At 45.3% G+C, this 23,397-nt stretch overlaps 1 long non-coding RNA gene across 8 annotated transcripts in view; it reads right to left on the reverse strand.

The window, feature by feature from the left end:
- The window catches only part of LOC125330545, a 72,405-nt gene extending 49,101 nt beyond the window's left edge, over positions 1–23,304 (reverse strand). For 4 of the 8 annotated variants that reach the window (XR_007205594.1, XR_007205598.1, XR_007205595.1 and 1 more), the window contains exons 1-3: positions 23,040–23,304; positions 8,908–9,140; positions 6,767–6,825 (exon numbers count right to left, since the gene is read on the reverse strand). This is a non-coding gene — a long non-coding RNA (uncharacterized LOC125330545). The remainder of the gene's footprint in view (positions 1–6,766; positions 6,826–8,907; positions 9,141–23,039) is intronic. The other 4 variants (XR_007205593.1, XR_007205592.1, XR_007205597.1 and 1 more) reach the window with 2 other exon arrangements.
- Between the last annotated feature and the right edge of the window lie 93 nt (positions 23,305–23,397).

The raw sequence follows: 23,397 nt of genomic DNA on the forward strand, positions 1-23,397 counted from the left end.
GGTCTGTAAGACTGCTCTGTAAGAAGGCCCTGGCTGCCGCTGCAATAAATGGGAGTTTCCACGGAGGACAAACCAGTCACCACTTGCTGTGTTCTGGGGCAGGGATTGGTTGTTTCATATCTACATTCACAAAACCACTGTCATCAGTTATGTATGTCTGTGTCAAAGCTGTTTTCCAAAATACTGCTAGCCACAGCAGCAGAGAACAAAACTGCCATCCAATTACCACATCCAGTTTCAAAGCCCAGGCAGATCCTAGATTGCATCCTGCAGCCTGGATTCACAGCTCCACCTCAACATGCCACCACATGCTTTATTGGAATGAGCTGCCTCCTCTTCCTGTGCACCACATAATCTCACACTTGCTGTTTTCACTCCTTTCCTTCTAGGTTAGCTGTACCTTTGCTGAGCAGAAATACTGCAATTCGAAGGAAAGTAACAGTGACAAGTCACTTCAAACAGTGACAGTAGCCATGACTGCTAACACATGGCACAGCAAGGCTGCTGAGCAGGGACTGTCATTACCATTTTACAGATAGGAGAATAAACCCTTTCTGAAGGCAAGGATGCAAACTGGCACTTTCCAAGTGACCAGATTAGCTGCTTTTGAATGCCAGTAATCACTTGTGATTGCTCTCCATTTACCACATTAATCCCAGGAGACCACGCATCAGTGACTTGCTCTTCCTTCTGCCCCTGAACAGCCACAGATCTTCTCATCTCACCCCTTGATCAGTCACCAAACACCCTGTTATTGGACAACCTCTCTGGCAAATCAGTTACATGATTAACTCAATTTGAATAAACTCTGTACCTCACCCAGACTGAAGTCCCCTCCTGCTTCTCCAGAGGGTTTTGTGTGCCTCACAAAGGCCCATTGGTTCCATCACTGCAGTCTCTCTTCGTTGCCAAAAAAACTGTTTATAAAGCCCCAAAGCTGCACAGATTACACAAAACTTAATGTACACAAAATCATGTGTGCCACTGGACTGCCATGTCTGACGGGATCCTGCTCCTGGCACAGGTCAGGGATTCAGTGTGGGGCTTGGAACCAGCCTGTCTTGAAGCAGCCAGCAAAGTCAGCTACAGCATGAACCTACAGCACAGGAATTCTCTGCACTGCTGTCCTCGTCACTGGGTGCAAGGCAGTTCTCCCCACTGCCAGACACTCTCCACCCGAAGACTTAATTTCAGGGAACTCCTTGTGAAGATCAGTGAGCAAGGGAGAGGCTGAGACAGTGGTTCATAGTGAGACTTCTGGTCCATAGGACCCAATTCTAGCCACCACACACAAACCCAGTTTTAGTTTTGCTACCTCTCCCATTCAGAGCAGCCTCCATGACAAGCTCATGCTGTGGTTCCTGCAATTCCACAGTAACTTTACCTGTTAGTTCTCTATCTACACATGGATTCTAACCTCTTCATCACAGCCAGAAGAAGGATTTTTTTTTCCTAGGATTTACTAAATCTTTTAATCTTCTACCCCTGGAATCTGTAATTCTACTTTTTAAAGTCCATATTCATGAAAGGAGATTGAAGTGACCAAACTGATGGTACCAGGGACAGAAGAAATCCTATTTTTCATTCTTCAGCTGCACTTTATGGCATCTCATTTTACCATTGCCAGCCAGGGAAAGGCTTACATAAGAGTTAATGCAGAGATTGAAGTGACTTACAGAGCATTTCACTAAAAGAAGAACACCCTGCAGAAACTGGGAAGGAACAGGATTTGTGTACAGTGCTCTGCTGGGGAACAGGACAGCAGTTGGGACAGGTGTGATCTCAAGATTTGGCAATACTAAACATCACTAAATACCAGAGAGACTTGGACATGCTGGAGAGTGTAATGAAGAGGCATGAGGATGATGAGGGTGTAGAAACACCTGACATACAGGGAGAGGCTGAGAGAGCTGGGAGAATGCTTTGAAGAGAAGAGCTGGACTAAATGATCCCTGTAGGTCCCAGCCTCAGCTGTCCTTCAGTTCTGTGAGAAATAGGGAGAATGTGATTTGTTTAGTCTAGAAGGAGAAAGTTGAGTGGGCATAACAGATCCTTTGGCAAACAGAGATCCAGATTTCTTCTTTCCCATACAGATCAAGAAGAAACAGGCTCATTTTGGGGAATGTAGGCTAAATTTCTACAGGTAGTGCTGGAGCAGACAATGGATTGACATCAGCAGCCAATCAAAGAAGAAAAAAGGTTAAGAGCCATCAGGATAGCCAAGGTATCCTGCTTCAGAGGGAACCTGACTTAGCACCACATTTCACTAATTTAAAAGAGAGCTACTCCCTGCCCCCCAATCTCCTGCTCCCCCACAACCCCAAAACTGCCATGCTCCAACTTTTTTTTTGTATCTGTAGCATGTGAAAGGCACTGAAATGCCTTTGTAAAGGCTCAGAAGAACAATGCATCTTTTTAGAAGTACTATTCCAGATGCAGTGGTAGTTTTCATTATTTCAGAGCTAGAAAAGCTGATTTAAAAAAAGTGAAAGCCACAACCTTCTGAAAGCTGGAAATGCACATTTTCCCAATTATACTCTATGTTCAATAAAGACACAAGTTAATCCAGTCTATGAATTCCTCAAAAACTGCTTGAAGTTTTCAAAAATTATTTTTCAGTTCATTTAGGTAAAGCTAAAATCAACAGAAGTGTTACATGCTGTTCAAATACCTTTGGTTCATTACAAGCCTGGTTAAGCTGTGGCCACCTAAACCCACCTCTGAGCCTCTCTCCCGTGGGCACTGAGACATCTTCCTGTCTGGTTCTGCTCTCTCATCCTTTCATTTGAGACACCAAACACTAATGTTCTGACTCCAAAGATTTGGGTCTTGGCCTCGGTTTCACATGATAAGAGAAGTGAAAGTACTAACTACCAAAAACCTTAAGTACCAGCAATTTCTTTATTGAAGCAAGAGGTTGGGCCCCATTCTCTGCTGAACTAGACACTGGAAGAGACTGGTAAGAAAAGAAATCTGGTCTCAGGACTCTGATGAATTTAACTTGTTAGTAACTTGTTAGAAATGTGCATACTGCACATCTAAGCAGCAATCAAATACCCTAAAAACACCCTAAATCAGCCTGAGAACAGAAAATGTTTCCTCAACCAAATATTACCTTCATTCCAACCAATGCCTGCATTTTTAGTTACATTGCAAATGGTGAATTTGCTTTCAAAAGCTTACAGCTTTCAAACTCTAAAGTACACTAGCAAAAATAGTCAGTTTAATTACCTAGAAGCCAAATTTGGGTAAGTAAGTAGTGCACAAATGGACCACCTACTTGAAGCCCTGCTCTGACATACACTATTCACTGAATCCACCTTTGTTTGCTTTTTGATATTTTTAAGTGTTCCTTTATTTTAGTCTACATTTTTCTTAACAAATTTATCTTCAATACAGGAAGAGGGTCTTCTACTAAGACCATTTCTACTTTTGAGCTGAAGTCATGGAGGAAATCAGGTGAATATATAATCTTAAGTATATTCCAAACACTCAGCCCCACCTTGTCCTTTAGAAGCACCTGACAAGTGACATTAGTCAGTGCTGCTCTGTGTTCCATCACCATCTGTTTGCAAGAGCTGGAAAGCTCCGTGCACAATATGGGATGCAATAGGGCAGCAGTCACTAGGACAGGAGACAAATGAACATGGACACTTGTGTCTGCCTAGCTGGGTGGGGATCCATTTGTACACATTTTTTTTTAAACAGCAGATAAGTCTATGGCTACAGATACAAAACCAGCTTTTCAGGTGGCAGCTTTTAGGGAGCTGGCAATGAAGCACAGCCTGTTTTGGTGGCCAACACCTACTTGTTCATGACGGAAAGGCACAACCAGATGATGCAGCTGCTGCAGGACAAGTCAGATCAGCGCAGCCTTGCACTCAGTCAGTGAACAAACCACCCATGCACAGACATCTCCTGCTGCCCACTTGCCTGCTATGCATTTGTCCAGTGCTCAGTCCCACGGGGCTGATCTTTGGGCAGATCCCACAGCCTCTGGAAGCACAAATAATCACCACAGATCACTGCCGTTGGTCCTGCTGATGTCAGGCTGAGCATCAGGGCAAACAGCTGACTGAAAGGTGCTTTACTTTGACCTAGCAGACCGGTAAACTGGGGTTGAAATTACTCAAAGGCAGAAAATAGATAGGCAAAGCCAACTAAAACCAAGTTATCTTATGTTAAACATCAGTTGTTCCCACTAACATGGCTGACATCTGCTGGCCTGTCTCCATAAGCAGGGACTATTGCTGAGTCTCTCCAGCACTAGCCTGGCAAACTGGAGGGGTTGTGCAAATTGAGTCACACTTGAGAGCGAGCAGAGATCTGTCCTGCCTTTTTGATAGTGGAAATAAAGCAAAGCTTCACAAGGAAGGATGTTATGGGCCACAATCCACACATAACATTAGCAAGTGGAACATGTGCCAGCCTGGGAGGAACATTGCCGTTGCACAGTGGAGACCCAGGGCTCCTCTCACTGCTTCCAACACCCTCTCTCTGTCAGCATGGCCCCATGGCAGGACAAGACGGTTTTGTGGCAGGGCAGGATGGCTCTGCTTCCAGGTGGAATGGCAGCACTGGGACTTTCTCCATATTGAGAGGTGAAACAACTCTACATCAGTTGGTGTAATGCATTTCTATACACTTCTATTACAGCCTGTACTGTCCAAAGACCAAAGTTGTTGCCAAGATGCAGATTCAAATTAACTCAAAGTAAAAATAAATATCAGCCACTACTTTACAATTCAAATTCATGTGAAGAAGCCAAACTCTGAATGCAAAATTAGATCAACCCAGATTCACAACTAGATCTTGTACATAAACAGACCAAGTTTGCTCAATCTTGGATTCGTGCCACGTTAAGCGTATTTTTAGTCTTGCCATGCTTATCCTAAGCCATGGACCCAGGGGTGCAATATATCTGATGTGCTACGATCACACGCATACCGTGGTGTTTCCCTTGTATTTCTGCTCTCTCTCCCCACAAGTACAAGGGTGTTACAGATACAGTGTTTGGACCTGCTTCAGGGCTTCACCTCACAGCTGTCTCCATGGTTTATAGCACTGCCAGGCTACAACTATTCCACCTGTATTTGTCATGCCAAGAGTCCATCTCAAATGGAAGCATTTGGACTTGTGAAAAACAAATCAGGTAGTTTTAAGAACAGGGAATAAGACAGTGCTTTAATTAGACAAACATTAACCACTGCAGCCTCAGCAGAGGGTTTGGCAGATGAGGAACCAGCAAGCCACAGAGGAACAAAACCCAGAGAGAAGTCCTGTGGAATGACTGTACTGCACACACAATGCAAACTCTGCCTTGAAGAATTATGTCAGAACAAGGTTAAATATTTCACTGAAACTAATACTTCCCATTTAATTTATTTTTATCAATCAATATGCATAATGTATGCTGGCATCCTTTATGTTTCAATTTTGCTTACAGTAATAAAACTAACTGCAAATCATCCTTGGCTGTATGTTATTTTTACATCCAAGAGCACTGAGTGATAGAAGCTTGGCAGGACAGATCTGACTGAGAGAGAGAAAAAGCATTGTACTTCCCAAACATAGCAGAACTAGCCTGATTTTAAAGCAGTAGGATGGAAATGATTCAGCCTACAGTTAAAATTAGAGGTATGGTGAGATTGAAACTGTAAGAGAAGTACTGAATTAAATGCATTTTTACTTGACTCAAACAAGCTTTTTTTTATTAGTCCCTGGTAAATGAAATACTAGCAACTTTAAAAGTCTGTGAAACAGTCAAATCCGCAAGGTGTTTCATGGAGCAAGTGTCACCTGCCATCGTCACCACTGCAGGAAAGCCAGCAGCGACAGAACATGGGAGCTGCATGGGGCAGATGCCAGGGGTCTGGCTCCCCGTGACGCTCCGGTCAGTCATCCCCTGCCTCTAGTGCCGGCATGGGAGGACAAGGCAAGGCCGGGATAAAAAGAGAAGTGGCAGCACTGTGCCACACACGTGCCTGCTGGCAGTGGCACCTGGGGCTCCTGCCTTTGGAGCTGCCTTTGCAGCTGCCTCTGCCTGTGCCAGCCCGTTTACTGGAATGGCCATGGTGGTTTCCCCAAGGCCCCCTCTCCCTCCCAGGCACCAGGAAGCGGCCACAGCCCCAGCACCCACTCCCAGCTTAGCAGAGAGAGGCCGTGGGCAGCCATGGCCCCATGTCCCGCTCCTGGCAGCAGCAGCCACGGCGCGGCACCAGCGCTCGACAACCAAAGCCTTGCTCAAGTCAAACACTGACACCGCTTGCACAGCCATGAGGCACCTTGCTCAGAACCACCCAGACACCGTTTTCTGTATCTTCTGTTGCTCTGTTGTGCTCAAGAGACAGACACACAGTAGTTCTGGAGCCTCTTATAATGAATAATTACTGAACCTCACCCCAAATATATAAATATATATATATATATATATATATATATATATATGTATATGTACATATTTTTAATAGACATAAAGAAATATAAAACCCACAAACATTTTGAATGCTAGATGAAAAAAGCATTAACTGGAAAAGTTCACTAAACCAAATAACCAAATCAAGATATTCCCATTCCCCTCCTCCCAGATGCACTATTTACAGCCATCAGGAATGTGTCACTGCTCAGCATTCCGACCCACTGCCTCCGCAGGCTTTTCCTTTCTCCAGCAGGAAATCCTCCAGCTGGCCCTGCTTTGTTCTGTAGCACATTTTAAATTCAGCTTCTTTGCATCAATTGAATGTAGGTGCGTGCAGGCATTTGGTACCTGCATGTGGGTGCTCCTCCTGGTGAGATTTCCTTACTTTCAATCTCCTTACAAGCAAACTAAAAGCAAAAAAAAAAAAAAAAAAAGAAAAAAAAAAAAAAGGAAAAGAAAAAGAAAAGAGTAATTCCTTCAGTGATTTTTCTGCCCTTCTGCAATATACACACACAAGAAATGTAGAAAACAACAGCCACTGAAAGACTCTGCATCTCCCAACTTGGATTGACCAAGTCCTGCCTAAGTTTATGTTGAAGGGTTTACTCAAATAAGTGTTGCAGATTTCTCCTTAACAGGAAAATTTTTTATTTCCCTGAGCCTTTATGCTTAGAAGCAGAATTATTTGCAAGCTGGTGTCATATAACACCATGGGCCAAATGTTACCTTGGACATCGATTCTGTGGAAAGTTAAGCAAATGCATATTGGGTCTCTCTCAAGTTTTCTTGAGGAAGCGCCATGCCCATGATGGGCACTGCGCTTTCAGGGGTGAGGGGCTTGATTCCTAGGGCAGGGCACCTCAGGTTCTGTTCCAGGGACAGAAAGGAGGCACAGATTATGGGTGAGCAGGAAAAGGAAACCCTCAGTTTGGCTGTGGGTAGGGCTTGAGGGTGTGAATCACTCCTGTTTCAGAAGCAGTACCCTTAGCCTGGGGCTAAAACAAGCAAAATAGGGAGTAAGGTAAGACACTTGCTAGGCAGAGCATCCTTAGTTGGGTTTTGTTTGGTTTGGTTTGTTTGTTGTGGGTTTTTTGATGCTTGACAGCTATTACCACTAAAAAGCAGAACCTGTGACAATACTGAGAATACAATTGCTTTGCCCTAAGACCATGAGCAGCATTTTCACCCAACAAGAATAGACGTGTTGGGTTGTTTTAATTCCTGGTATAGTTGGGCATGTCTTATCTCTGGCTCAAAAAAATGGAAATGCATAATGAAGGCAGCCAGTTGTCTTGTAGGTAACCGAACACAATTCCCACCCGAGGATAGGATTGTTGGCAAGATGTGGTATCAGTACAGGGAAACTCAGTACTGCCAGCTGAATAGATCTGTCAAATTTCTTTCTGCAAAATGTTATGTCTACAACTACTAGAAATAGCACAGCTGAGTGATAAAACTTTAAAAAGTGTGAAAAAATATTTGCTTTATTTTCAAGTCTGCTTGCCTTGTGAACTTGACAGCATTTTGTTTTCTCAAAGTCATCTATCGTGCACAAGAACATGAAACTTTTCACTTTACAGCACTTTTTCTCCCCCTACACCTGTGTTCTCATAAACAGCAGTAGTGCTTAAACAGATTCTGCAGCAGCTTGTACAGGATTGAGAAGGCAGGCTTGTTGGACACTTTCATCTAAAAAAAATAGGAATAAAATAACCTTATATAAGAATATTGCCCTTAAAAGACTAAAATGCTCTTTAATGTCTGCTGGATGAGGCCTGGCCCTACAAAAACTGAAAGAATTTCACATTGCCAGAACCTTCCTTCCATGAATAGGCACTGATTTCGTGTACTAGGATCAGGTCTTAGACAACACTATTTTTAACTATATGAAGAACAAGCATGTCTAAAACACCTTAACCCTCCAGCTGAGGCTACATATACTTTAAAGCCATTCTAATATATGCATAAGTAATGTGTATATTACTCAGCAAATGGTAAACAGCGAGTGTTGAAGTAACCCTCATGTCACTAATTTTATTACTGTACCAAAATATGCTACTGTAAATTAACTAGTACATTATGGAGTGTCATAAATAATTAAAACTAAAACTATAACTGGCAAAATGAATGAAGCAAGAACATTCTGTAACCCAGTGTTCCTCCTACCTGACTTCATAATTTTCTAATTTGAGTAAAACACTAAATCTGCTTCTGTCTGAGCACAAAAAGGATTTTGTTCGTATCATTTACTAATTTGAAAAATTAGTTCTTGGTTGGAAAGAAATTGAAACATGTTAAAACCTCCACATAAGCCATTCTGTGATAGAACATCTATCTACATGCCACACAACACAAACTGCTCCTTTGTCATCCTTCCCAGGTCCCGAGGTAAAACCAAAGGGAGCACATCACAGCAAGTGAGAACCACCCAGGACAAAGCTCTGCTGCCAATGGTGGGACATCAAGCCCTAAGAAGGAATGCATCCTACCTGGTCTCAGAGGATATGGGAAGGAGATGGGCTTCTCCAGTCACCCCAGCTGACACAACTTGATGCTTGAGGAGGTGAGCAGGAACTCTCTTGTCTTCCAGCAGCTAAGCTCTCCCACAGCAACACCTGCTGTACAGCACCATGGGCAAGGATGACTGCTGCGTGCAGGGCAGAGGCAGGAGAAATAGGTTCTGCTTTGGCACATGAAGTTAGAGCACTTCAGCTTTTGACATCTACAGGTGAGAAGAGACAGGTGAACAGCACAGGAGTGACATCACTGTATCTTTTACAAGGATTTTTAAAGCAGACCAAAGGTGCTTTTATGCAAGTTGGTAGAACTTGCTGCTCCATTACTTCAACACTTCAATCAATAGGAAGTGTCAAATTGTTTTTGCAGAAGTTTTCTATTGTTCAGTATTGTTTTGCTTTTTAATTTTCATTTTCCGGTTTCACTGCAATAACAAGTCTTTTTCTTTAGACAGACATAAAAGAGGATGACAGACAACGTCTGCTGCTTCATTGTCTCCAGGTGGATTTCATATTCTGTTCCTTTACTCCTCTCAGCTTTCTGCTCTGTCTTCTCTGAAGTACCACAGAGCCTTCCACCTGCCTATTTTTTTTAATTTTTAATTTGTTGGTGTTTATTTACTGGACAAAAAGCTATATCAATTATCTGTTTATGCTGCCTGAGCTTGCCCTGACTTTCATTGGAACAGATGGAACCATCCCTACCAACATGCTGGGGCCAGACCTTGTGTGGCATCCTGACCATGCAGCCCCATACCCCTCCAGAGCGGTGTGAAGAATGCTGAGGGGTGATGGCCCCAGGATGAACTCTCAGGGAGAAATCCCTATGTGGATAGAGCTCTGACCTTGTTTCTGTAGCCTCCAAGAAAGGGGTTCCTACAACTCTGAAGCCCACCACGGTACAGAAGGATCCTTAGTGGCAGTGGCTTGGGCGGGTCTCTGGGCAGTCCTGGGCTGCTGGCTAGCTGCTGCACCCATTGCCCCACCAGTGGGAAAGGGGAGACGCAGAAGGGAAAAGCTTCATCTCTCCACATAAGCCTGACTTGTGCAGTTACATTGCAGCAGATGGAAGTCTTTGGAGACAACAATCCCCCTGCTCCACAGGGTAAGGTAGTTCCTCCTGGCACGGCAGGGGCAGGCACAGCAGTGAGAATAGCCCAGGGGAGAAGCTTATTTAGAACTGCCCTCTGACAGTAGTAAAAAGGATCCTCCACCCATCTGTCCTGCCCACCCCGGCTATGGCACCCTCCCTGGGAGGCTGAGCAGGGGACCCACAACTTGTTCCTGGTACAGACAGCCCACAGGCCACCCCAGGGAGTCTCGGGACCATGTGAGGAGCTTTGTCAGGCACTGGGAGATGCTGGAGAGAATGGGATGCTCCTGCAGGGAAGCATTTCCCCAGGAGATCTTGAGTTCTGGACAAAATCATGTAGCTGAGATTGTAATACCACCCTGCCATGGAAAAGGACACCAGGGGGTTGCATTGGGTATAAGCAAGGACAGCTTCTAGTTCTCACTTTTTTATAATAATGACGGATTAATCCTGTTCTTGCTAATCTGCCAGGACAGAACAGCTGACATAGGACTCCTCCAAGCTGCAACGGGTGTTCCCAGCTGCAGGAGCCAGCAGTTGTTAAGCACACAGTTAACTCCCACAGACCAACTATTTCCTTCTTTTTTTTTAATAACCATTTCTTTGGGCAAGTGTCTCCTGGTATTTAAAAAATTCATTTTAATCAATTTAAAATTAATAACAGACCAGCAAAATCCCTAGGGTCTGAGAGCTCCAATCTCTGCCACTCTGGAAGTGATGAGTCAGCCACAGCGTGGTGGCCATGGAGCGGCTGAGGGCTGCCCATGAGAACTGCACACGCTGAATTAGGTCACTTGGTTTGCTATTCATGGAGCGGTGGCTGTCCCTGCCATTCTGAGGAGAGCTGCTGCACTCCAAGGGTACTACCACAGCACTTCGCTGCTGCTGCTGCTGCCGTGGCTCTGTGCTGTGTACTCACCAGGTGGGAGCACCACGACGGAGCCTCTCCAAGAGGAGGGAAAGGACAGCAGCTGCAGGACACAGCACACAGAGTCCTGTCCTGCTCCCACACTGCTGCATGGTGTCTCCTCAGGCTCCTGCCCTGGTCACTAACCCATGCTCTGCTCAGGACAGGACCAGGAGCCAGCAGTTCCCAGAGCCAGACTTCTGGCTTCAGCCTCTACCCAAACCATGGCTCACACCCAGGCCCAGCACCACTCGCTTCCCAAGGGAACACATGCTCCCTGAATACTGGAGCAGACCTGCTGTGCTCCCTAATCACCTGGGTCTAATAGCAATGCCATGGTCCCAACAGGCAGCTCCTATGGCAGCTCCCCAGGGGGATTAAACCTGAGCTGCTGCTTTGTACACTGATGTGGCACACGAAGAATAGCAGTTCCCACCTTGTGTGCCCACAGCATGCGAGTCATGTCGGTGGGTAACCTGTGTGTCTGCAGATCACCATGGTGCTGGGATGCCAAGCAGTGCCAGCCTGGGCAGCAATGGGAGGCTGCGTCTGTGGCTTGTGGGCAGAAAGAAATACGCTGCTCCAATCCCCACACCTAGTGGCATGGGATGAGGGGAGGCTGAGGAGTCCTTAGAATGCTCTTGTGGAATGGAAGTTCCTGGTCTGCTGCAGGGGAGCAGGAGCAGGACCATCAGAAGGACAGAAGCCCCTGTGGCCCACAACATCCCTGAGCTCAGTCCTCTGCTTGCTGACAAGGTTTGGGCTCCCCAGCAGACCCCTTCCTGGGTGCCCCGAGGAAGGGCACCAGGACCCCTGGCTCCGAGAGCTGTCATGAAAGCACATGGTGTGACTGCTGCTCTTCTGGCTGGGGGGAACAGACAGAAAGGCTGTGTGCAGCCCTCCTGGGCACAGCCAGGCTCTGCTGGAAACAGGAAGGCTGCTCATCAGCTGGCAGCTACCCTGAAACAGAGGTCTGGATCGCCACCAGCCTATAGTACTTATTTGAATATATTTGAGAGCCAGCAGCACCACCTCTGCCTCTGCCCAGCTCCGTTCTGGTGTGGGAAGAAATGACCAGGTAGGAAATCAAAGACATTAGCTTGGCATCCCTTGCCCTGGCAGCTGCCCAAATGCTCTGCTTGCGCTGCTCTGTTTCGTTCCTGGGTGTGGTTTGCCTGATGCCAGTTATTCCTCCCCGGTCCGAGACTCGGACACAGAGAGGGTGTCCCCTAGGTGACAGGGGAACAGGCAGGTCTTGGCTGGGCTGTATGGTGGGGACAGAACACAGAGAACTGCTTGCACTCTCCCAGAAGCAGTTTCACTTCCCATACAAGCAGTGGCTTCAACTAACAAGATGCTCTTTGGCTAGAGCTTGTAAAAGGACCTTATCCATATTAAAAAAAGAAAGAAAGATCTTCTGTCTAAAACTTGTTCTTTACTAACAAGAGGTTTGGATTAAATCCATTTAAGAGAAAATTTTACAAGGGCCTTATGCTGAAATTATTCAGTAGAAAGAACTGAAAAGAGTACAGGGCACTTTTGAGGGGCTTACCCCAAAAGCAAGTGGTTGGTTAGTTTTTGTTTTAAGAAAACCAAACACTCTTTCTTTTGGCATTAACATAACAGAGCAGTAAAGATTTATCAGTAGCACTGCATTAGCCTCCTCTAAACACACTGAACAACTGCTCCCTTAACTGGATCAGTTGCTGGAGCAATTGTTAGTCACCAGTATCAGATTTGAAAGCAGAAACGAATTCCTCACTAATGGCCTGAAGGACAAAGGATCTTCTCTGTTACAAGGACTTGTACCTGTACAGTGCCAGGTGCTTGGACTGTAGTTCCAGTGTGCTGACACACGTGTCCACATAGACAGCCTGTTGCTCCTTCAGGACAGGTAACACTTCCGTGGCAATAATGTTACTCTATGAATCACTACTTTTTCACTTGCAACAAGTAAAAGAACCCATGTCCTACAGTCAAGGTAACCACAGCAACATGGAGCTCTTCTAGGTGGAAACAGAACAGCTGCTCAGCATCAGCATTGTTATGTACGACTCAGATGCTCTGCTGTATTTGGAATATATTGCAATAGCAGGCAGGTGGTTCTGCTGTGTGGTCTGTGAAAAATCGCACGGAAAGCAATATAGGGAAAATGTTGTAATTATTAAAATGGGTTTGTTTTGATACCAGCAGAACAAAAGCCTGCCTGAGTAAACCAGTTTTTAGCTTGTTATCTTTACAAGCGGCCCTTAAGGAATAAAATTGCTGCTGCTCTCCTGTGCCTCTGCCCTGAATTTGGCAATATTCATGTGGGAGCAGGTAAAACCAGCCAGAGGCACCAGGACCCTCAGGAGGCCAGTGGAGACAGAATTCACCAGCTCCTGTCCCACACTACTCAGCCAAGAAAACCTAAACGGGACCCCCCAGCAAGTGTCTGAAGCCTGATGAGATGATTGCTACTGCCACTCAGTACACAGCCAAACACACCTAATTTGGCCAGGAAAACAGGAAAAGCAGCCACATTCTTCTGCTAAGGAGAGGAAGCCCTGATCCAGTGACCTTCACCAACTGAGAGCTGGTTCCCTGCAAAAGGCTGGGTTGGAAGTTATGCACAGCACAGGCCTTCCATCCTCCTGGCAGGTATTCTCATGCCAGTCATGCTGGAACTAGCTCAAGCACAAGTGTTTTATGACCTGGGAAGACAAAGAGAAGAGCCATCAGAGGTGGCAGAACCAGGCTCACTGGAGTCCAATTCCTGCTCCGGCAAATGTCCTCTTCCTCACAACAGCCTTCAGAAGGGTCCGGTCACTTCAGGGACTTGGAGCTCCAGCATTCCTTGTTTACCAGCTGCCTGAATTCCCAAGTGGCTGTGTTTCTGCAACTACAGTCTCCAGAGATCCAGGAAAAGATCTTCTGAACACCATGGGAAGCACATCTGTCCTGCTGCTGCAGGGCAGTCCAGTGCCCATGTTCTGCCTCAGCCTCTCATATTCAAGGAGTGGTTTTGTCTCTGCCAGAGGGGTGCAACGTGACAAAATGCCTGCTCACCTATTAATATGCAGCTGTGATAGAGACAAAAGATTTTGGCTCACACCCTCATTTGCTCACTGAAGAGAAATCAAAATGAACAAAAATGATTGAACATTTTGTAAATTAATAAATATTGAAACTCAACTTCCCTGGAAGGTTACAGAGTGACAGATGTAGTGCAATGGCAAATGATGGAATAGGTCTGTGAAGTTTAGGTGTGAGATTTCAAAAGACCTTCCTCTAATGTCCCAGACCAAGCATAACAGGCATTCCTGAGGCAAATAACAGATTTATTTAAAAAAACAAGCAAAGCTTTCTTTATCTATCAAAAAGCAGGTAAGAAGAGAATACAATGACAATTTCTGTGCAATCTCTGCCCGTCACGTCTAAGGACACCCCCCAAATGCCTCCTGTCCTGCTGAGGCCTTCGGGGCACCCCACCTGTCCCTATCCTCTTGCTGGTCAGCACAAAGCCTCTGAAGAAGACTGACACTCAAAGTCAGATTTTGTAGTGAAGCAACAAAACAATATTCAGTGCTTTAATGACAAAATCTGTTCTGAGTGTCACCATTTTGGTTCCCAACTTCAGTTTCTTTTATCACTACTTCAGTGCTTGGACAAGAGTTTTGACTAAACCAGTCTCTTGCTGATAAGACCATGGGCACCCAAGAACAAAACTAAATCTACTTCCAGTGACTTATGCGGAAGAAAAAGATGGTCATAAATTTCTGATATGTGTGTGTGGCCTGTGAGACATGGTCCTTGCTAAATGAAAAGTGTGAACACTACTTTTTCAAAGCTCATTTTTATTTGTTTCTATTTGTTCAATATTTTTAAGGGTAACATGGAGGAAAAATGAAGTGACTTATAATATGATTCTGAAATGTTAGCTTTGGTAGCACAAAGTGAAAATACAAATGTATTCTTGCATGAGCACAACAAACAGAACGGGTGGTCATCTCCACTGCACCCTGAAATATAACAAGGTACTTTGTTCAGAAATGGCATTATCTTTATTCAGCTCACCCGAGGCATTAGCCTAAGTATGCAGCACATTTCCAATATATTTAACTTACAGCAACTTTTGCCACGAACCTGAGAGTACATTAAAGGGTGCTAGTGATTATAATGCATGTACTAGATCAAGGAGATTCTGCTGCAATATTTTAATTTTCATTTAGATTAAATTTAAATTATAATTTACACCACTCTGCTAAAAAACAGGGAAAGACATGCTGTAAGCATAGCAGCAGGCATGCATATCTTCATGTATTCTTCTCTGTTTTTAACTTCTGGTTAAACTTAACAGACTTCCAAGTGCAAGTAGATTGAAGCTCCATCTAGTGCCAGGGGCCGGGAAGCTACTGAGAAAATTTCACTCCAAAACCAGCAAACATACTCAGAAAACTATGGAGGAGCAGCAGCCAGCCTGGCATCCCAGAGCTGTCGCACGCAGGTGACAACACTGTGGAATTGCTCTTACAGTGTATAAAGGCTTCATTTTAAAGCTGCAGTACCTTAGGCCAAGCAGCGACCCCAGCACTGCCTGGAGAGGGACACAGCACCCGAAACGTGCCCAGCATGGTGAGAGGGGTCCCTGCGCCCAGCACCTCACTCCCCACTGTACTCCATCACCATCACCAACACGTTCTGCACAGCTCCTCTCTTTGGATCCAGGGAACCGGGATGCTCCCAGTGCATCCCAATTCACCCTGCTAACCTCTATCCAAAACCAGGCCATCAGTGGCTCAGAAATGCCCTCGCTGTTTAATACATGGCTTGAGCACTTGCTAGCAAGTCACCACTATCTCCTCCACAAACACCTACTAATGGTAACACAGAAAATGGGTGTCTATTACCAACACACAAAATAGTCTAGCTGGTACTAATGTTCCCTTCCTCTCTTTTTCTGTGGTTTTTTTTTGCAATGCCAAGTGCTAGAATGACACCTGTTTCTAGCTCTGTAACAAAGCCATGCTGCCTGTCCCAACTCCTGTAAGCACACACTATTCTAACCCAGAACAAGGAGGAGGTTTGTGTAGCAGAGGACAGTAGTTCAGATTGTTCAGCCACAGTACTAACATGTTGGAAGATTTTTTTACATGCAGAAGTCTTTTTTTTTTTCATTTAAGAAAATTGGTCCTCATTGTGCATTTTAGATTTGAGTTTCAAAGACAACTGAAATGGGAGGAATCCTTCCACTGTCCTAGTTAAATGTAACCCACCCGAGTCACAAAGCTTTAAAAAGCACTATGCCAACTGGACACAGAGTACAGACAAACTGTGTTAGATGCATCTGTCCCATGTTTGTCTTCACATAACCTGAGCACCTGCTGGGAACTCTACCATTCAAAACACATGGGACCAAACTGCACGTGTGAGCAGCTGTAGGCACTCCAGGTACCAACTGGTGATGCAGTGCAAGCACCACTGATGCATGAGGATGTCAGCAATACAGACAGGTGAGGATGGAGAGTTACACAGCAGATGACTTGACTCTTCTTCTTCATAGTATCACCATCATGACTCTGCTCCCAGTTGCGTAAAGGCTGATAGCAAAAACTCAGCATCTGCTCCGAAACAGCACCCTGCCTGAGATCTGACACTTCCTCCACAGGCACTTACTGTGTGGTCACAGCAGTGGTGCTGGGGGACAGCCCATTCATGGCGTGGGTAAAAGCAAGACCACAACCTCTTGAAGCACCACCAGGTCTCTGGGGATGCCAGGTGAGTGCAGTGCTGAAGGAGCTGTCCCAGCTTTACCAGCCTTGGCAGTGACTCTGGTCGCCAAGCCTGCTACATGCTCACCTTCCACAATGAACAGTTTGGTTGAGAGACAGAATGATTTCTTGTCTTTAGAGAGGTACTTTGAAAGAAGAGAAAACATTCTAAATGAAACCACATCATTTCTAGGCTACTTTCCCCTTTACTCATTTCTGCTTTTCCCTGTTCCTCCCATTTTTATATTCTTAATGTTTCCTTTCACTTGTACCAGAGTGGCTGTTCTACAGTTGCACAGTATTAGACTTTCAGACTGAATACACCTCTTCTAGGATTACATAGACAATTCTGAGCAGAACAATTTTCATATACTCTGTTCATCAAAAATGTGATATTTATTTGAGTGGATGCAATTGAGAGAAAAGCACTACACCTATGGCAGAAATCATTCTCTCCATGATGAAACTAAGTAGTACTTCAACTACCAAAAATTCACACCAAAATATTCTAAATATTAAATATACACTGGCTCTTCTCCGACAAGCTAACAGCAGGCAAGTTGACTGCTGCTTATAGCTAGTCAAGTTTTTTGTGGCTAAAGAAAAATATGGTATATTATAAGGTTAGAAGTGTATCATTTTCCTGGGAAAATATGGCTTCTTAGACTTCATAATTATTATCAAATTCTTTTGCAGACAGTGAATGTTTTTGGGTAGAAATTGTGTATCACAGATAAATTTATGTATTTGTGATCCAAAAATCCTTTGGATTTTTAACAATTAACAAGCATTAACAGCAAAAATATTTGTGATCAGAGGTGGAAATAGCACTCAGACAAACATATTTACAGATCCTACCAGTGAAAGCAAGTTGAATGAAGAAAATAACACCTTGAACAAAGCTCCAGAGCTCCCCAGCTGCACCATGTGGGTTACTGAGCGTGCAGCAGAAAGCGGTGCAGAAACAATCACCTACAGAAACTGTGAACTAGAAAAACAGAACCGTCTGTCAGGCCTGTCACCAAGACACAGCCGGGAGAATGCTGCTGCCCAGGATGGTGTCCCGTGGAAAAGGGTCCCCATGTTCCTGCCATGCACCATAACACAACACAACAGGAGGAAAAGTCTGGGTTTTCTTCTTAATGCATGCTAGCACAGTGAAAAAATGCAGATCAGCTATTAAAAAGCTGAATTTGTTCTACCAGTCAACTGTGACAGAGAAAAAACCAAGCAGATGACGCCTGTGAGAAGTTAAATGTTCTCTTTCATCTCCTATCACTTCTCCTTGCAGTCAGTGAAGTGTGCAGAGATGTCAGAGGTTCAGACTTTACACCACAGTAAGATTGTTAACTGTCCCTGTTAAACCACACTGCACAAACATCCATTAAAAAAATGACTGTGTCAAGAGCCTGTGCTGCTTGTGCTTCATTTTCCACTTTTCTGCTTTCTCTCCCTCTAACTCTGTGCTTCTCCAACGCTCTTACTGCATTTCTTAGCCATAGTTTTGGCTTTTAAGATTAACTTCCACACAACCTTTCACCCACTGCAACAGCCAGTTGCCAGAGGCATGTGATGAGTCACCACGAGTTTGGGCAAAATAACATAAAGACCTTAGACTGAGTATGTTCCCACCTTCCCTACACTGTGTCAAGCTATCTACAAACTTAATGAATTTCACAGTTTCATACCCTTATTTCATAACTGAAAAGTTAACAGTTACCTATTTGGGTTCTGTTTGCTTGACTTAAAGCAAAACAAAATACTGCAGGATCTAAGCACACCCAGGACTCCAACTGCTTGGTAACTGTGAGGCATAGAAAGCTGTGTCATAAGGGCCTAACTCTGTACTTGTTTACTCCTATAGAGACTCTCATCAAAGACACCATTATGAACCAGAGACTACCTCTCTAAGTAAGAATTTACATACAATGTACTTTAATTTCTAGGATGAAGGTTATTTTCTGTTGGCCATCAGTGGGATCAAGAATTCACCTTAAAAATCCTAAAGCTGAGCAAAGTTCCATGACTTTAGATATCTCTTCTAGTGCTTTGGCCATTCTGTAAATCACATCCACAAAGAACAGGCCTTCCTCCTATTTTAAGTACTTCTGGAAGCCACTGAAATGGAAGCAATTTCAAACTCTTATCTGACATAGCCATATCCCTACGCTTGCATCTGATTTTCAGAGTTACGTTTTAGGTTTGTTCCGTTTGAATTTGATGGTTAAATAAAGAATAAGCAAGGGAAACCCTTCAGAACTGCTTACGTAACTGATCATTAGGAAGACAAAGGTTTTGCTGAGCTGTCTTATTGGCAAAATCATACCAGGCCAAAATCCTCTCAGGACATGAAACTTTCACCATGGAGAGTAAACATGAGTTAAATCATTGTTCCAAACAATGCAAGATACACCAGAAGAGCACCTTTTTTCAGAACTTTCTGGATTGTTTAAGAGCCATTGTACAAGGCTCTCTGCAGCGCAGCCACAGCTATGCTGGCATGGGACAGGAACTTCTTCATCCACAGGTGTAGTAGCTGTGCAATAAAACTCTGCACTGTGGTCTTAATGATTGCTGCATTTTTAATTACCTTATTTTTTAAACCTAGTTTCAAGTTTTCCACACATTAATATGTAATTTTCATAATCTGTTTCTAGCTAACACTCATCCCAGTCCCTGGTGGCTTCCTGGGATTTCAGCCAAGTCCCTTGGGTAGCTATGGAAGGACCCTGCCCAGGCTGACCCTCGCCAGGCTGACACAGACTGCTCCCGGCTGTCACCAGGAAAAGTGAATCTGCTGACTTGCAGCACTCGTAAACTGGTGTTTCCCTCTGCACTTCTGAAAGCACTTGTGGTAAAGTGACAGACCGCCACAGGAACCCAGCAGGAACCCAGTATGGTCAGGAGGGGAAGTCACCAGACCAGTGCCCACGTGGCCACCAGCTACCAGAGCTGAGCACTGCAGCCCATGAGCCCTGGCTCTTTGAAGTTTATCTCCACAAAGAAGCCCAGCTGCATTCTGCTGGTGGTTGACTGCCCTCCTGTCTGTACGTAAGTGATGGTTACAGTAATCTCCAACTGGTGAAAAACACCAATTTGGTGAAAAACAGTTAGAACTTGTGACATCATAATGGTTGGACTAAATGATCTCAGAGATCTTTCCCAACCTAAACAATCCTATTGTAAGAAGTCCTGCCTTTGGCTGCCTCATCATTCCAAGCACAGCAGCAGTTCTGGTAGCCACAAGGCCTGATAGAAAGACCCAAGTTACACTACTCACAAAACATAATCCTCCTTCAAGTCTTTGGCCAATTTCAATTTTTCTGTTAATATAAAAGCAGTCAAGTTTCTCACAAAGCTGTAAATAGTGAGTACACTCTGGTTAAGCGCAGCTGGTACTTTAAAATGATTATCTTCCAAATGATTATTTTCCTTAGATGTGATCCAACATCAATTTTAGACAAAGTTCTGAACTGAAGCAAAAGACCAGTAATTGTTACAAGATGCACAAAATCCTACCAAACTGTGGCTGTAGTGTAGAATTGAATTCCAGAAAGAACAACTACCAGGTGAAATGTAGGAAGAGACTAAAATGCAAGAAATCACGATTTCACAACTATTTACTATATGGGTATAGCTTACAATCAGCCCATTTCATATGTGAGTCTAGGCACTGATGTTAAAATGACCCACTACATCTATCAATTTTAACAAGGATATTTTCATACATATGTTAATATTTCATTTCAGAAATGTCTCAAATTCCAATTAACTCTCATAGCAAAAAAACCCCCAACAACCCTGGAGGTCCCCACTCTTACATCTTTGACATACAGGGCACACCCTCATTTTCTTAAATCCAACAGTCTCAAAGGTGTTGCTGCCTACACAAACAGTATTATAACGATTGTATAACATAGCACACAACCAAATGAGGCACCTAAGAGTGAAAATAAAATTAAAGGATCATGATTTTCAGAAATACCACTGGTGACTGCTGAATCTGCAAATTATACAAGTTAGCTGGTAGCTTTGTAACATTAAATAACAGCAACCCAATTTAGACTTCACTTCCTAAATGTATTACTAGAGCTGGTTCACAAATAACATGACTAGAAGCTAAGCTACCAAGCAGGTGCAAAATCCTCTACTCTGATCCAACCATTTATGTTAAGCAGATCCCAGACTTCCACGCAGTTATTTCCAATTTGTATCATTAAAAGCAGATGTCTGTATTCCCTGTATCGCTAACACAATCTGCGCACCAAAACTGCCCTCACACCACTGATCACCTCGTCTGTGCAGCTATTACAAAAGGTAACATTCCCCATGAGGCAGCAACAAAATTACCCGACCTGCTCTGCACTCTGACACACAGGTGAAACACTTATCAAAGAGGCAAAGCAATGAACCACCACACAACAACCTAGCATGGCTCTGGATTCTGGGAAAGCAGCAGCTTCCCACCCTGGCCCAGCTCTGGGCTGGCAGTAACCATGGGGTCTCTGCCTCCCATGAAGCAGGACTAGATGCTGGGCTGCAAGGGCTCAGGAAGGCACAGATCCTCCTTGGGCAGAAGGGATGGACAAATGTGTTAGAGGGTGGGCACATGTGAGGAGGTGAGATCCTTCCTGGCAAGAGGGCCATAGCCTTTGGCTAAAGTCCTGGAAACCCACAGGTTCTTGTGTGAGATACCTGCATGCTGGTACCAAGCAGCCTGCTGTCCAAGAGAAGCCCACCTCTCATTAATCAAGGGATAATGATGCTAAGCATAGAAAATAAGCAGCTCCAAAATCCTCAAGGCTTGGCCCTGGGTCATGAGATGTCTGTCTCTATATCCATTAAATCCACTTATTAAAGTAACACAATTTGGAATCCTTATTGCAACTTGAAGACAATCAATAAAAAATCAAACACATCTTGGTTGAACTCTAAAACTAATGGGCCCATCAGCCTCCCATTCATTTCAGATGGATGCATTCCATTTTGTGCCAGTAAGAATGTTTAACTGGGACCTCCTACAGGCCAGCATTAAATAGAGAAGCGACCCCCAATAGCACTTTCAGACAGAAAAGAACCTTTTCTCCTTGCCATGGAAGGAATCTCTGGAGGCAGGATGATGAAGGCAAGCCAAACTTCACCAAAAGTTTTAGCTATTTTAAAAGCTGAAAGCAACTTTAAAGACTGTAACTCATTGGTAGATACAGTGACATGAGAAGATATCTGGGATACATGGATGATGCTGTCCAAATTCAGAGGGGTAAAGGCACTGCAAAATAAAATAAAGAAAAAAAAAAACCCCTTATGGAATTAAGGTAAAAGATGCAAATGAGCTCCTTTCCAATTACCTTGTAATCCAAGCAATTAGTTTTAAACAACACTCAATCCCATGATAACGGAACTAGGTTGTTAAAGGACTAAGAAACCCTGAAGTGTGCTGTAGGGGTATCCATTATAAATACCTGGGGACTTAAGGCAAGGGAAAAGAAAGGTAAAGGGAAAGGTAAAAGAAAGGTCAGGAAAAGGCAGATTAATTTATTGTATACTATGCCTTGGCATATTCAGGTAGGAGATCTAACTTCTTGAATTATAGCCACAAAGTTATTGACATGGACAGCCACACCACATCCCACCAGTGTCCACTGCTCCAAGAATCACAACAGTCACCCAGTAAAGCAAACCCACCCTGATCAAAAGCAAGATGATCCCCCCACCAATTTCAATGTTGAGGAAAACAGAGCAATTGCCTTGAAATGTGCCCTTAAAGATGATGGTGAACATTCCTGCGACCCAGGACAGCCTTGGAGCAGCCAAGCCATCCTGCCCAGGGCCCAGTTTCAGTGCAGCAAACCAATGGCACCAGTCTCGGGTGTTGTAAAGGAATGTGGAACTAAACTATTGCAATAGAGACTTGGTGGAACCTGGAACAATAAACCCCAAAATCGCCAGTTACAACCCGTCGCAGAAATAAAATGTAACAGATGCTGGTGTGTGAGACAGGGACGCACCGGTGAGGTCCGGGAGGATGGAGGGCAGGGGCGAGGCAGGCAGGCGCCCACTCTCCGAGGGGCGCAAAGGCACACGTGAGATTATAGAAACAACACAAGTGCAGCGACTGCACAGGGGCCGTAACGGCACAGCGGAGCGGGGCCACGGGAAGGATGGGGCGCCGGACCCTCTGTGCATCCGCAGGAGTAGGCACCGCCCTGCCCCAGCAGCACAGCCGTGATCGCCCTGGGTTCCCCCGGGGACCGCCCTCCGTGTAGGCAGCGCAGCGCCGTTCCCTGAGCTCCGGGAGCCGCGTCCGGCCAGCCCGGTTCGCGGCGGGCGGGAAGGCGCCACCGCCGGTACTCACCGATCCCGGCCGCTCCCGGCCTCCGGTGGGGGCATCGGGGCGGCCGCACGGATGTCCGGCCCCGCCGCGCCTCTGCCCTGTGCGGTCCGAGCAGGGCGCGGGAAGGGTCCCGCAGCGCCCGCCCCGCAATTCCACCGGGCCGACCCGGGCTGGGCCGGCCCCCGCAGCAGTCCCGGGACTGGCCGTACCGACCTCCAACGGCCGAGCGGCCACGGCCCCGGCCCCGGGCATCGAGCACCCGGCATTGGTCCCGATCCTGCTCCCAGCCCCGCCCCGGTCCCGCTCCCCCCGGCCTCGGGGGCGGTGCCGGCCGCGCCCCTCCTCCCCCCGCCCCCGGCGCGGCAGCGCAGGGCTGGGC

The sequence above is a fragment of the Corvus hawaiiensis genome, chromosome 10, assembly GCF_020740725.1.
Source record: "Corvus hawaiiensis isolate bCorHaw1 chromosome 10, bCorHaw1.pri.cur, whole genome shotgun sequence".
Lineage (NCBI taxonomy): Eukaryota > Metazoa > Chordata > Aves > Passeriformes > Corvidae > Corvus > Corvus hawaiiensis.